The 13,399-nt window shown below is 43.4% G+C and overlaps 1 long non-coding RNA gene across 1 annotated transcript in view; it reads left to right on the forward strand.

Moving 5' to 3' along the window:
• Positions 1-13,182, forward strand: part of LOC102160458 — a 569,575-nt gene extending 556,393 nt beyond the window's left edge. The window contains exons 17-18 of the long non-coding RNA XR_002344204.1: positions 5,169-5,768; positions 9,337-13,182. This is a non-coding gene — a long non-coding RNA (uncharacterized LOC102160458). The remainder of the gene's footprint in view (positions 1-5,168; positions 5,769-9,336) is intronic.

Here is a 13,399-nt window from a genome sequence, read left to right on the forward strand (position 1 = left end):
AGTTAGGAGGGCAGGTTATGTGGGGTCTTTAGGCCACGGTGTGCACCTTGCATTTTATGCTTTTTTTTTTTTTTTTTTTTGTCTTTTGTCCTTTTTTTAGGGCCACACCCCCGCATATGGAGGTTCCCAGGCTAGGGGTCTAATCGGAGCTGTCACAGCCAGCCTACCACAGCCACAGCAAGGCCAGATCCGAGCCGAGTCTGCAACCTACACCACAGCTCATGGCAACGCTGGATCCTTAACCCACTGAGCGAGGCCAGGGATCGAACCCGAGACCTCAGGGTTCCTAGTCAGATTCGTTTCTGCTGCGCCACGACAGGAACACCAGCATTTTATTCTGAGTAAGATAGGAAGCCACGAGAGAGTCTGAGCAGAGGGGAGAGTTGATCTGGCGAAAACCAGCAATGGCTCCTCTCTTTTCACTCAGAGTAAAAGCCAGGGGCTCCGGGCAAAGTTGCGCTGGAATGGCTCGCTGGAAAATGGCAAGTATGGTAGGTTCCTGGCAACATCACTGCAAAGTTCGGGTCAGAGGCTTTACTTGAAGGAGTTTCCATGAGGGAAGGGCATCTGACCCTTGTAAATGCCCTAACAATGCCAACTGCACAAAACCTTTAGAATGTCTTTTATTTTTTCAATATGCCATCATGTGTAAGATCTCACGTTCATTTGGTGAGTTAATCCAGGAAGGCAAAGTCCTGTGTTAAATTCAAGGAAATTGAGGCATCATAATAATTTTAAAATGTTAGCCATCAGCTAACAATGAATGAACACTTCATATATGCCAAGTTTTATATATATAGTTGTGCCATGTTGCAGATGGGGAAACTGAGGTAGAGAGAGATGATGTATCTTGCTCAAGGTCACACCACTGGAAAATGGTAGAGCCAGAATTCGTCTGATCTGCCTGGTGCCAGAGCCTGAATTCTTATCAGCTCAAGGTCACAGATGAGATGCTTGGTTCTCAGTTTTCCTTCCAGAACAGCAACTGTAACTTGGTTCACCCACATTAATTCCAAATACTTCCCTTCGGACATCTCTCCTGCCACTCTGTTTCGGCTGCTTCAGCTGATGGAACTTTACCCCTGGCTCCAGAAGTGGGTGCATATGACCCAGTTCTGCCCAGCTATCCTGGTTAGAGTGACTGATTCAGGGATGGGCATGTGGCTCAAATTGCCAAAAAGAAAGACTTCAATGAGGCAGCATTTTCTGTTGGGAAGAGAAGATCTTTATTTCCGCTACAAAGAGATGTGCAAGGAAATGCTGGCAGCCTTGTTGTTACCTCGAGGAGGGGAGGAATCAGCTGAGATGCAGCCAGCAGGAAGGAAGACAGTCAAGAGCCATTGAACGTGCTTGGGTCCCTGAACCCACCTGTGCCTAAAACCAACTTCTCCTGACCTTTTTCATGGTTTGAGTCAATAAATTCTCCCTTTTTTCATTATTTGGTATAATTTAGATTTTGCTTATTTGTGACAAAGAATTCTAACACAGAAAAATGGCCAAGTCAATCATATTAATATTGCAGCCAGCGATAAAGCCTGTATTTTTCAGATCTTACGTTCAGATCTCCTAGTTCTGTTGGCACATGTGGTCGAGGGAACACTGGAGAGAGAGACGCCTTAGCCTGGAATTAGAAGACTCGGATCCAAAATCCAACCCAAGCTTCTAGTAATTAAGTGAGCAGGCCGCCTACTGCCTGAACTGCCTTTTGTCCCACTGCAGAGTGGGAATTATGTAAAGCACCTTGAATGGTGTAAAAAGTAAATGAGACGAAGTACATGAAAGTCTCTATCCCATCTCCTGGCATTTACCAGGAGCTCAAGAAACATTAGCACTGTTGGCTGCACCATTCCAAGAACAATTTTGGACTGAGAGTTTTCTGAGCCATAAAACTAGTAGCTTTAGGAGTTCCCACTGTGGTGCAGTGGGTTAAGAATCCAACTGCAATGGCTTGGGTTGCTGCAGAGGCGCTGGTTTGATCCCCAGCCCGGCACAGTGGGATAAAGGATCTGTCAGTGTCACAGCTGCCGTTTGGATTCAGTCCCTCATCTGGGAACTTCCTCTTCTTCTTTTTTTTTTTTTTTTTTTTTTTTTTGGTCTTTTTGCCATTTCTTGGGCCGCTCCCGCAGCATATGGAGGTTCCCAGACTAGGGATCTAATCAGAGCTGTAGCTGCCAGCCTACGCCAGAGCCACAGCAACGCTGGATCCAAGCCACATTTGGGACCTACACCACAGCTCACAGCAACACCGGATCGTTAAGCCACGGAGCAAGGACAGGGATCGAACCTGCAGCCTCATGGTTCCTAGTCGGATTCTTAACCACTGTACCACAATGGGAACTCCTCGTCTGGGAACTTCTATATGCCACAAGGGCAGCCATAAAAAAACAAACAAAAACTAACAGTTTCAGCGTTCATCAATTGTGCAAACACTACCTTAGACATTGTACCAGGAGGTGAATATGACAGGAACATAATATGTCCATTTTATCTAGGAGGGAAACAAGGTTCAGACAAGCAACCTAAAAACAGACATTTTGTACGTGGCAGAATCAGGATTTGAACCAGTGTCTGGCGATGACTGAAGCCTATGCTTTTTGTTCTGCCTTGAGAGTTTCCCCAAATAAACTGGCTCACATGCATCACAAATCAAGATGTTAGGCCAAGATGTCTCCTGACTAAAGCACACATCCAGGGAGGCCAAATGTACCTCATTTCAACTGGGAATTAGGCAAAGCTGGGAGGACACATTTTTTTTTTTTTTTTTTGGAGAAGATGCTGGAAAATCTGCAGTCTACACCCTTGAGGTCCAACCATTAACTCAGCAAGTGAAAAAAGTGCTTCCCAGTACATAATTCCCATTTTCCTTCTAAAAGAAAAAGGAAGAAAAAAATCCACATCTCTTCATCAAACTCTCTCCTCCTGTTGCCAATCAATCTTAACGTTTAAAAGGATCCTCTAAATAATTAAAGTGGTCATTGTGGAAGAGGCATTAGGATACAAGGGGACAATTGGTTTTATATTTGCCGTGGTTCTCAGGCCTTGAAGACTTGAATGCTTAAATGAGGGAAATGGTAATATATTGCTAAAGAGTTCATTCATTGTTGTTTGTTCATCAATAATAGATACTCTCACTTAGGAAGGTTAAGTGACCCATGCCTTATTTGCCCAGTGTGGTTTTGTAGGCTAAAACACACCCAGAAGACAACCGCATTCTTCTCTCCCTGCAGACTCTCCCACCGGGGTCTTGTTTTAGCTGGTATGCTATGTAACTGGAACTGCAATTTAATGCAATTTCTCGTCCATTTCACTGATTGCAACTATTTAGTACATTCTCAAAGAAAGATGATTACAACTCGCTGGTTCTTAATGCTTAATTTATTTACATGCATGCCTGCTACAGAGTTATTTTATTCATCTCCCAAATGATGGCATAAAATCATTGAAAAATGATGGGCAATAAACATGGCTATTCCACCACAGTCCTCGGCGGGGAATAACGGGGAATAACGTCCACCGTCGCTCCTAACATTAGTTGACCTGAGTTCCATTGCTCTTAAAACCCAGCCATAATGAAGGCAGTACAGACATAAAATTCCTTTATTGCTACTTTGTTCTGACAATGCTTGCACAATAACAGATTTTTTTTAGTTAAAATAAGAGCCATACCAAATTGGCATTTTTTTTTTTTTGCATTGGTAACTGAAGCAAAACCACATATATTTCCTCATTTTCTTTCTCTCTTTTCTTTTTGAAAGAATGTCATATTAGCTGGAAGAAAGGGTGAATTTTTGGAACCATGACTGCATTCTAATTGTCTCTTCTGTTGTTGCCTGGGCAAGGCTATTCACATTAAGCTGAACAAATGCCACATTTGCATTTCCGATAAGTGCTAGCATTTTTCGCATTTCTTTGGCAATTCTCAGTTCAGTTAAGAACACCTGAAAAGTTACCTAAATTAGTCTACCAACATTGTTCCCCGTCTCATCAAAACTGGGAGAGAGAGAAAAAAAAGGATTTTTCTCCAAATTGCAAAAAGTCTCGAATCAGCAGAAAGGATTTTGCTCTTTTTATTTGGGGATTAGAATAAGAATGAGACAATACAGTGAAAACAGGCAGAATGGGTATTTTCTTCTTTTTTCTTTCCCCCCTTTTCTGTTTAGCAAAATGGAGAGGCAAGTTGGTGCCAGCAGTCAGGGAGTATTAGCCCACATGCCAGACAGCGGAATGCACCACCAAGTACATTCTTCGTGATACTTAGCTAAACAGCATCCAACAACCTTCCATGCCTCCATTAAAAAAAATTGGAGGTTTTTTTTTTTTTCAGCCAAAACAAAATCCACACTCATGCTGCCTCTTTTAAAATCACATCATTATGTTATTATAAATAAGGACTAGACATTTCCCTTCAAGGAGGTTGCTGAAGGACTGTCATGAAAGTACTATTTGTACTGCAATTATTGGAACTTCTAATGATGTTTGGTTCCCAAAAGATGGCAGAGAGGAAAAACCAAAGATAACCAAGCATTCTATCCCCAGTCTCATGACCTCCTTCCAGAATGTAGTCATCACTGTTAGATGTTCAACTTCACTTCCGATAAGTGCTAAAGTAAAAATTAAGCAGCAAACAGAGAAGCAGGAAGGAGTCCTAATTTCATGAGGATTACACATTTCGTTTCTTTCCTTTTTTTCAGTTGTTAAAGGATTCAGACTCAGTGGGAGACAGCTCAGGTTTCAGTGAAATATTTGGGGCACCTCTGATTTTCTGTCCTCAACTAGTCTGAAGAAAGAGCACAATATCCTTTATCATAATTGTGAATGTCGCATTTACCCCAAAGACACCTACCAAAAGCCTGGCTATAATTTTGTCTATAAGTCTGACCCGAGTGAAGGTCATGGTTGTCTTTGAAATAATATGAGATGGTAGGATTGTAGTTATTCAGTCTAGGGCAGAAAATGCTTCAACCAAGAAAAGGGAAAGAAAGAGAGAGAGAGAAAAATCTAGATAGTACAGATTCCTCTATAAAGGGAAAGATAATCCCATAGGAAAGAGTGAGGAAGAACAAAGGACAGGGAAACTGGATATCGAATCCATGCCTTGCATCCGCTGTGTCTCACTTGCCTGGCGTTTCCTCGCCGTCACCCTTAACTCTGTGTTCCTCTTTCATCAGGGTAAGCAACGCTCCTAAATGATGCTTCTCACCTGGCAAAGAAGTGGTCAGTTCCCATACAAGCCTGGGCAGAGACATGACAGCCCACCTACAAATACACGTGTCTTGTTCAGAGGGTGGCTGTAAATCAGGATCCCCTGGTATTTGGCTTCCGCAAAAGGCTGGTCCATGTTCTGCTTCCTGGAACCTGTGAGGGTGACCTTATTTGGAAAAAAGCTCTTCGAAGATGTAAAAGTTGAAGTCTTGAGAGATCGTGTTGGATTATCCGGGGGGGGGGGTGCTAAATGACCTATAACCATGTCCTTGTAAGAGACACACCGCAGAGAAGTGACGTGAAGATGGAGGCAGAGATGGGAGGGACAAGCCGAGGTGCCAAGGAATGTGGACAGGCACCAGAACCCGGAGGAGACTCCCCTAGAGTCTGCAAGGACTGGATTTCAGACTTCTGGCCTCCAGGATTCTGGGGGAATAAATTCCTGTTGCTCTGAGCCGCCCAGTTTGTGATAATTTGTTACGGCAGCCCAAGGGAAATAACAGACCTCAAGAGACGGTAAAGATTCCATGGCAGCCTGCACCCGGCGCAAAGAAGAATCTCCACAGGTAGGATCTAAGCATCAGTAACTTTTAAGACTGTCCCAGATGATGCCTGGTACCTGAAAGCTAAGAATTGCTGATTTGGGGCTCAGGCTCTTGTACCTATTTATTGGTAAAAATCACTTCCGTGCAGACCCCGAGGCAACTGTGACTTGGGAAAACTTTGCCTCTGTGAGTCCGCCAGGTTGATTTTTCCGTAGAAGAGTTGTAGATTTGCAGGCTCACCCAAAAGACCCACCTAACCTAACCCTACTGTAATGATAATGACAATAGGAGCTAAGATTTATTGAGTACCTTCTAGGTGCAGGTACTGGGTATAAAATAAACAAGGCAAGCTAGATCCCTGGCCTGTGCAACTGACAGTCTGGGTTAGGGTGTAAATATGTAAATAAGCAATTATAATACAACGTGGTGAGCCAGCAGTGGGGAAAGTACAGGCTGTCTTGGAAATTCATGGGGACAGGGCACGTGACCCAGAGCTGAGCATAAGGGACAATTCCTAGAGGCAGTGCACCTAAGCTAAGGCAAGAAAGATAAAAACCTAGTTAAAAATGGGCTGCTTATGGAGTTCCTATTGTGGCTCAGTGGCAACAAACCTGACTAGTATCCATGAGGATGTGGGTTCAGTCCCTGGCCTTGCCCAATGGGTTATGGATCCTGTGTTGCCGTGAGCTGTGGTGTAGGTTGCAGACGCGGCTCGGATCTGACGTTGCTGTGGCTGTGGTGTAGACCGGCAGCTACAGCTGTGATTTGGCCCCTAGCCTGGGAACTTCCTTATACCACAGGTGCGGCCCTAAAAAAAGGGGGGGGATTGCTGGTGTGAAAGGCAGCTGGAAGGTGACCCAGCAGAGGGAATAAAGACCATGGATGAAGGTAAAGAGCTGGTGTCAGCCAACTACAGCCTTTGGGTGAAACCTGCATCTGCACTGATTTCTCCCAACTGCCCCCCAGGCTCGTTTTCCTGGCACAGCCATGCGCATTCATCTTTGTATTATCTGTGGCTGCACTGGCACCACCATGGCAGAGGTGAATAGTTGTGACAAAGACCATTTGGTCTGCAACCCATTTTTTTCAGGACCTATTGACCATTTGCTCCTTTGCAGGAAAGGTGTGTTGTTCCTTGTTCTAGAGTCACACAAAATAGCCCTTAATACTGAAGAAGTTGCCAGAGCGCTGCAGTTTTCAGTGGGAGTAGGAGAGTGGTGTGGGGAGAGATTCAAGTGGGGTTTGGGGCCCAGAGTCTGCAAAGCCTATAAGACAGAAGGCAAGGTTTGGCTTTTATGCAAAAAAAGCAATAGTGACTCACTGGGGCGCCCCAAGGAGGCCAGGCACCTGGTCAGAACTGCATCTCGGGAAGAACCCTGACCGAGATCAGCTAACAAAATCAAGAACTAGGCCTTGAGGTCCAGAGCTAAAGGCCGAGGGAGCCGTTCCCACTGCACCAGGCGGACTCCTGCAGGTGAAGGGCACTGCCAGCAGAGCGCTTCCTGGGAAGGCGGCCTGGCCAAGTGAGATAAGCCCCAAGTCTCATGAAAACTGAGTCCTCTCGCTGCACGCTGATCTCCAGGCCTGGCTTGAAGGAAAACAAAGGCTGGAGAGCAGCAGAGAGGCCACCGGGAGCTGGAAGCAATGAATTGCTTTTGTTCTCCTCTGCAGGGCTCATGTCTTCCCTGGTGAAGCTGGGCAGAAGTTCAGGTTCAGAACAGAATGAGGAGAGGTGGAGAGGAAAGCCTGGGGGGTGGTGTCCTGAGTGAGCACTTGGGGAGAGATTTCTTGGATAAGTTTATCCCCTCCCAAGCCTTGTTCTCATCGCTTTCTGTAGATGCTGCTCAGAAAGTCAGTGACGCTTCTGCAACCCTCATTCTTCCTTCCTCCCTCCCTTCCCTCCTTCCTTTCTTTCTCCCTTTCTTTCTTTCTTTCTTTCTTTCTTTCTTTTTCTTTCTTTCTTTCTTTCTTTTCTTTCTTTCTTTCTTTCTTCTTTCTTTCTTTCTTTCTCTTTCTTTCTTTCTTTCTTTCTTTCTTTCTTTCTTTCTTTCTTTTTCTTTCTTTCTTTCTTTCTTCTCCCTCACGTCTCTCAATTGCTCTGCTCCTCCCTCCCCTTCTCCCTCCCTTCTCTTCCCTCTCCTGCCTTTCTTCCCTCCCTTCCCATTTTTTTTTTCTTTTTCTTCTTCTTTTCTTTCTTGGTTTGGAAAATACAGAAATTTCTGACATTTAAATTGAATTTCAAGCACTTGGAGCTTTTTCAGTAAACGGGGTCATGATAAATAAAACACTCCAAATTTTCCTGGAGTTGAAGTAGCAATTTCATTATTTTTATCAGAGGCAGTCTTCTGTGAGCCTTCTGATGAGTTTTGTAAAAAACAAAATCCATGTGGACTGGAATTTCTCAAACTTAGTTTCAGGTTAAAATTAAAGATAAACATTTACTGAGAGGTAATGCCTTGCAAAAAAAAAAAAAAGGCTTTTTAAAAAAGAAAACCTTTCAAAGTCTTTCATAACTTGAGAAGAAATGACGTGCTTTCTGAGATTCAAACTTTGTGCATTAATCTTCCCCAGCCCCAGTGATGTGGCATACCTGAAAAGAACTGACTTCGGAATAAAATTTAAGCAATCAAATTGGTAACCTTTTCAATGTTGGCAAATCAGCTTAGCAAATCCTATGGCAGGTGTCATGTGTGATGGTTGCGGTGTCCAGATGGGACATCAACTAATGGTCATATCTGTCACTGACCCATCACTCCAATGGAGAGGAACAAGAGTCACTGTTTTACCGCTCTACAGACATGCTCCACTGAGTTTAAGCTCACCGTATCAATTGAATTTTTTTAAAAAAATTTATAGCTTATTTTAGCTTATCTGCTCGCCAATGAAAGCATTGTAAAAAGATGTAAAAATAGAATAAATCTACTTGTTGGAGAAGGGACGTTGTGGGGTGGAGAAGGTAGAATAATGTATGATTAATGAAGGAGGGATTTATGTATATATAAATCCTGGGAGTTACAGATGAGTAAGAAAGAGAACAAGATGATTCAGTCCCAGGTGACAAAAGGCACCTGGGATGTGCTTTCTTCCTTCCTCATATCCCTGGATTTAAAGGCTATTTTTAAAATTGTGATTTTTGCCCCACCAGTGAATAGGGGGAAGTATTTTTATCCTTTTCTGACATGACACTCTGGAATGGTCTACCCGGAAGTATTAATAATAGAAAATGATGTAGGTGTTGTTTGAAGTCAGCTATGGAAAAGCAAGAACTTATTACAGTCCTGGTGCAACTTGTAAAGGGCTAATACTCTTCTAAATTACTGTACGTACAGCCACCAGCATTTGCAAAAGTACAAAAAACTAGTGTAAGAACTGATCTCCTTGATATAAGTTGGAGTAGAATGCATTATAGATCAATCCAAAATGGGAAGTAGAAAACTTTAACTCTATTGGACATTGCTGGATGAAAACACCATTTTCCTGTTCTTAGTTTCCATGAGGAGGGCTGTTTTTCTCTGGCTTCTCCCCATTTATCGTGTAGAAGAGTCAGAACTGAGCGTGCTATCACAAACTCATTCTTCTTCCTTTGAAGGGAGCTTCCCGCAAGACAAATACTCTTTTGCCCTGGTTTCTCTGCTGCTTCTGCAGCGGAGGGAACAGAAGACACTGCTGGCCCCGGCATCGATGAGACCCAGGAGATAGGTCTGCCTGATTCTACAATTTAGTAGTCTAAGTCTGCTTGGCTTCTAGAACTGCCTAGTCATTCCAACTAAGTCTTTTTCAATTATTTGCATTCTCTATCTCTTTTATTTTCTCAGATTGTTCTGTTCAAAACTTGAACAGAAAAGGCATCCCAACATATCGTGCAGGTCTTCTGCATTACCTCAAATAGCAGTGGCAAAGATGGGAGCAGGGACTTCATGGGCTCTGAGAAGTCTGAGTCCCACCAGGCTGTTGCCTTGTAGATGCCAGTTGTCCTGAAGTCACGATCTATGAACTTAAACACGGTTGGCAGAAATGTTCCCACAAGAGCTTAGTTTTGGCATTCTGCATTTACCATGGACAGGAAATAAAGCTTTTGTCTCCATATTGGCTTCATTCTCACAGAGACTCTCTGGAGAGCTTACCTCCAAACAATGTTTAGGAATTTGGATGGTGGCAGCTCCAGACACCCTGTGAACTCTATTTAGATTTTGGCCTCCGCAAAATCTTGTGAACATTTTGGTTTTAATGCCGCTGTATTTGCGCACACTGATTCTGTCATAGAATTGCCTAGGCCTGAGAGAACTTCCTTCCAAGAAGGTATCTACTTATGTCGTCATTAAATCCAAAGTCCGTTTGAAGTCCTGTGGGGAAAGTGTCTTTTGAGGTAGGAAGCAGCCACATAAATTTAAGGTGGGTTCCCTCTCTTAGCTGTGAAGGTAGTTCAAGGCATATCAAAGGAAGGGTGTTTGATCCAGCCATTCGTCCCACGTTTCCCAGTCAGATGAATTATTTCAGCTCCAGAGGGGCAACGTGAGTGAAGGAGTCTGAAAAAGTCCTCTCCCTGCCATGGGCATCAGAGGTGAGATGTGATGCCCAGAACACATCCCACATTGCTTCTTGGTAAAATTCAATTTTCTTCTTCAAAGGTAACAAATAGAAGCAAGGTGCCACAGGTAAGACATTTGGTAAAATGTCTTCTTGCCTCTTAGCAGCATCTGGAGAAGTGTTTGCACAAATACAGTGTCTGCATATACAAATACATGTGAAAAAGATTCATATACTTTTGGACAACTTCCCAATTGATGTGCTCCTCTTTTAAAAAAGTAAAAATGAAACCCAAACCCAAAAGAAACCTATGGAGATCAACTAGATGTGTGAAAGGCATTTTTCCCAAAACAAAGCAAACAAACAAACACAATTCTCATCCCAGCTTGGGCTGGAAAGGTATGTGTGCTGGCATGTGGACTGGGGAACATGTTTCCCAAAGAGTGAAAAGTGAATGTCTAGTACCTATTATTTCAGTAGCTACTGAAGGATGAAAAGTTTGAGAAGGAAAAAAAACTGTGAACGATTTAACTGCCTTGTGTGTCTATGTCTGGCTGGCCTCCAGGAGGCTGTTAAGCAGACGCTAGGAGCGGAATTTCCAAGTGGGAATGCAAATCAGGGGGTCGCTGGGCTACATGGGAAGTCGGCAACTTGTGAAGAGAGGTGCATGGCAGAGGGGTTTAGGGCTGTGACTGGAATCAGTTGGCTTCAGTCAAATTTTGGACCTCCTACGTATTATTAATCTTGAGCAAGTTCCTTAATAGCTTTGTGCCTCAGTCTCCTTGTGTGTAAAATGGTGATAATATTGGGCCTACCTCCTGAGTTTTAAAAATGAAATGAATTGCAGTTTCTCAGGCACTGGGATGGGTGCCCCCACTTAAGAAACACCACCTACTATGTAACTCTCAGATCTACCCAGGCTACTGTTGAATGGGACATGGTAGAAAGAGGCTGAGGTCAAGTACTGGAAAGCTGCTGGGGCTGCATTTGGATTCTGGTTGTGCCACTGACTACCAGTAACTACTAACTGCATGCTGCTTAACTTCTTTGAACCTCAGCTTTCTCTTTTGTAAAATGTGAAAAACTATAGCCCATGTCCACAGCGTTGTCATGAGGACTATACGAATACAATGTTTCTAGAAGTCCTATCATGCGGTAAATCCTCAATAAATATTTATACTCCTTTTTCACCTTCTTCCCTGTCCCAACTCTCAATATTCTTCATGCTTCCTCATGATTAAATCTACTCTAAAAAACTAAAATATCACTACACTTACCAAGGGATTGTACTTCATCTAGAATCCATGCCATAAGGGAACTAATGAAATACATCAAGGCATAAGGAGAAAGGCAGCCAAAACCCCCCGACCTTCTGTGCTCCTGAAGTCCTATCTTGAAGGCTGACTTATCTAGAAGTACCACATTCAATCACAAATGTTTATCTGTACTAGAACAGTGCTGGTGGTCCAGGGAGTTACAATAAAGAGAAAATAACACTTTCTCTGGCTACAGAGAACTTAGAGTATAGAAGAAGAGAGAAGAAAAGTAAAGTTCACAAGTAGCTCTAATGCATAATGTCTATGATTCATCTACTGACAGATGTACAAACCAAATGTTACTGGGTCTCAGAATAGTAAGTGGGCCTATCTGGTTTGCCCATATGGAAAAACTTCAAGACCAAGGTAATATCTGATCTGGTCTTTGAGGCTGAGTATTGGATGGGAAGTTATATCAGCAGAACAAGGTCATACTAAACCAATGGCCATGGTTATGAGCTAACATATGTCTCCCTCAAAATACCTTAGAATGAGATTGTATTTGGAGACAGGGTCTTCAAAGAGGTAATTAAATCAAAATAAGGTCATATGAGTGGGTCCTATTCCAGTGTGACTAATGTCCTTATAAGAAGAGAGAATTAGAACCCAGACACACACAGAGGAAAGAGCATAAGATGACACGGGAGAAGATGACCCTTGCAAGCTAAGGAGAGAGGTCTTAAAAGAAACTAACCCTGCCGACACCTTGATTTCAGACTTCCAGCCTCTGGAACTATAAGGAAATAAACTTCTGTTTTTTAAATCACTCCATCTGTGTTGCTTTGCTATGGCAACCCTAGTAAATTAAACAATCATCAACAGCAAAGATGAGACATGGAGCAGGAAATATATTCAAGGAAAGTGCAGTTTCCCCTTAAAAGAGGAGTATTTGGAGATGAGAGCAAAAAGAGGGGATTTAAGTGAAAGAATGGAGAACCTTGAACAGAAACTACAGACCTGGATTTTATTTGGTATGTGGAGAATCACTTAAGAATTTTGAAAGGAGAGTGAATTATTAGATCTACCCTCAGAAAGACGAGACCCGTGGGGTGGATTAGAGTAAGAGGGACTGGGAGACATAGAGCAGCTGGGAGTCTTTAGGCAACACTTGTACAAGATACTGAGTTGCAAGTTTGAGAGGAGGTGGTGGATGTAGCAGCAAGAATGGAATAAGAGATGGAATTGACTGGACGCAGTGATGGAAGGGAGTAGTGTGACCAGGAGGGAATAGTGTGACCAGGAGAACATCTGAGGAGGCAGGTCAGAAGGTCATTTGGAGCAAAGTTCATGATTTTAGATTTATCTGGCGAAGTGTGAAGTAAAAACCATGCAGTGACCAGAGACAATTTAGATCTGGAGCTCAGGATAGAAAGCAAAGCTCAAAGGAAGATGTAGAAGCCCTTTGAAGAGCAGAACAATCACCACCACAGCAGTGGATGGACAGGCTAACATGGAAAGCCGAAGCATACCCATAGCTGGGAGCTAATAAGGATACAGGACTTCAACGTGATTAGGATCGTCAACCTTGCTCAGATTTTCCTTACATGGAGTTCCCGTTGCGGTGCAGTGGTTCACGAATCCGACTAGGAACCATGAGGTTGTGGGTTCAATCCCTGGCCTTGCTCAGTGGGTTGAGGACCCAGCATTGCTGTGAGCTGTGGTGTAGGTTGTACACGCGGCTCGGATCCTGTGTTGCTGTGGCTCTGGCGGAGGCCAGTGGCTACGGCTCCGATTCGACCCCTAGCCTGGGAACCTCCATATGCCGCGGGAGCAGCCCTAGAAAAAGACAAAAAAAAAAAAATTTTTTTT

This window comes from Sus scrofa, chromosome 5, assembly GCF_000003025.6.
Source record: "Sus scrofa isolate TJ Tabasco breed Duroc chromosome 5, Sscrofa11.1, whole genome shotgun sequence".
NCBI lineage: Eukaryota > Metazoa > Chordata > Mammalia > Artiodactyla > Suidae > Sus > Sus scrofa.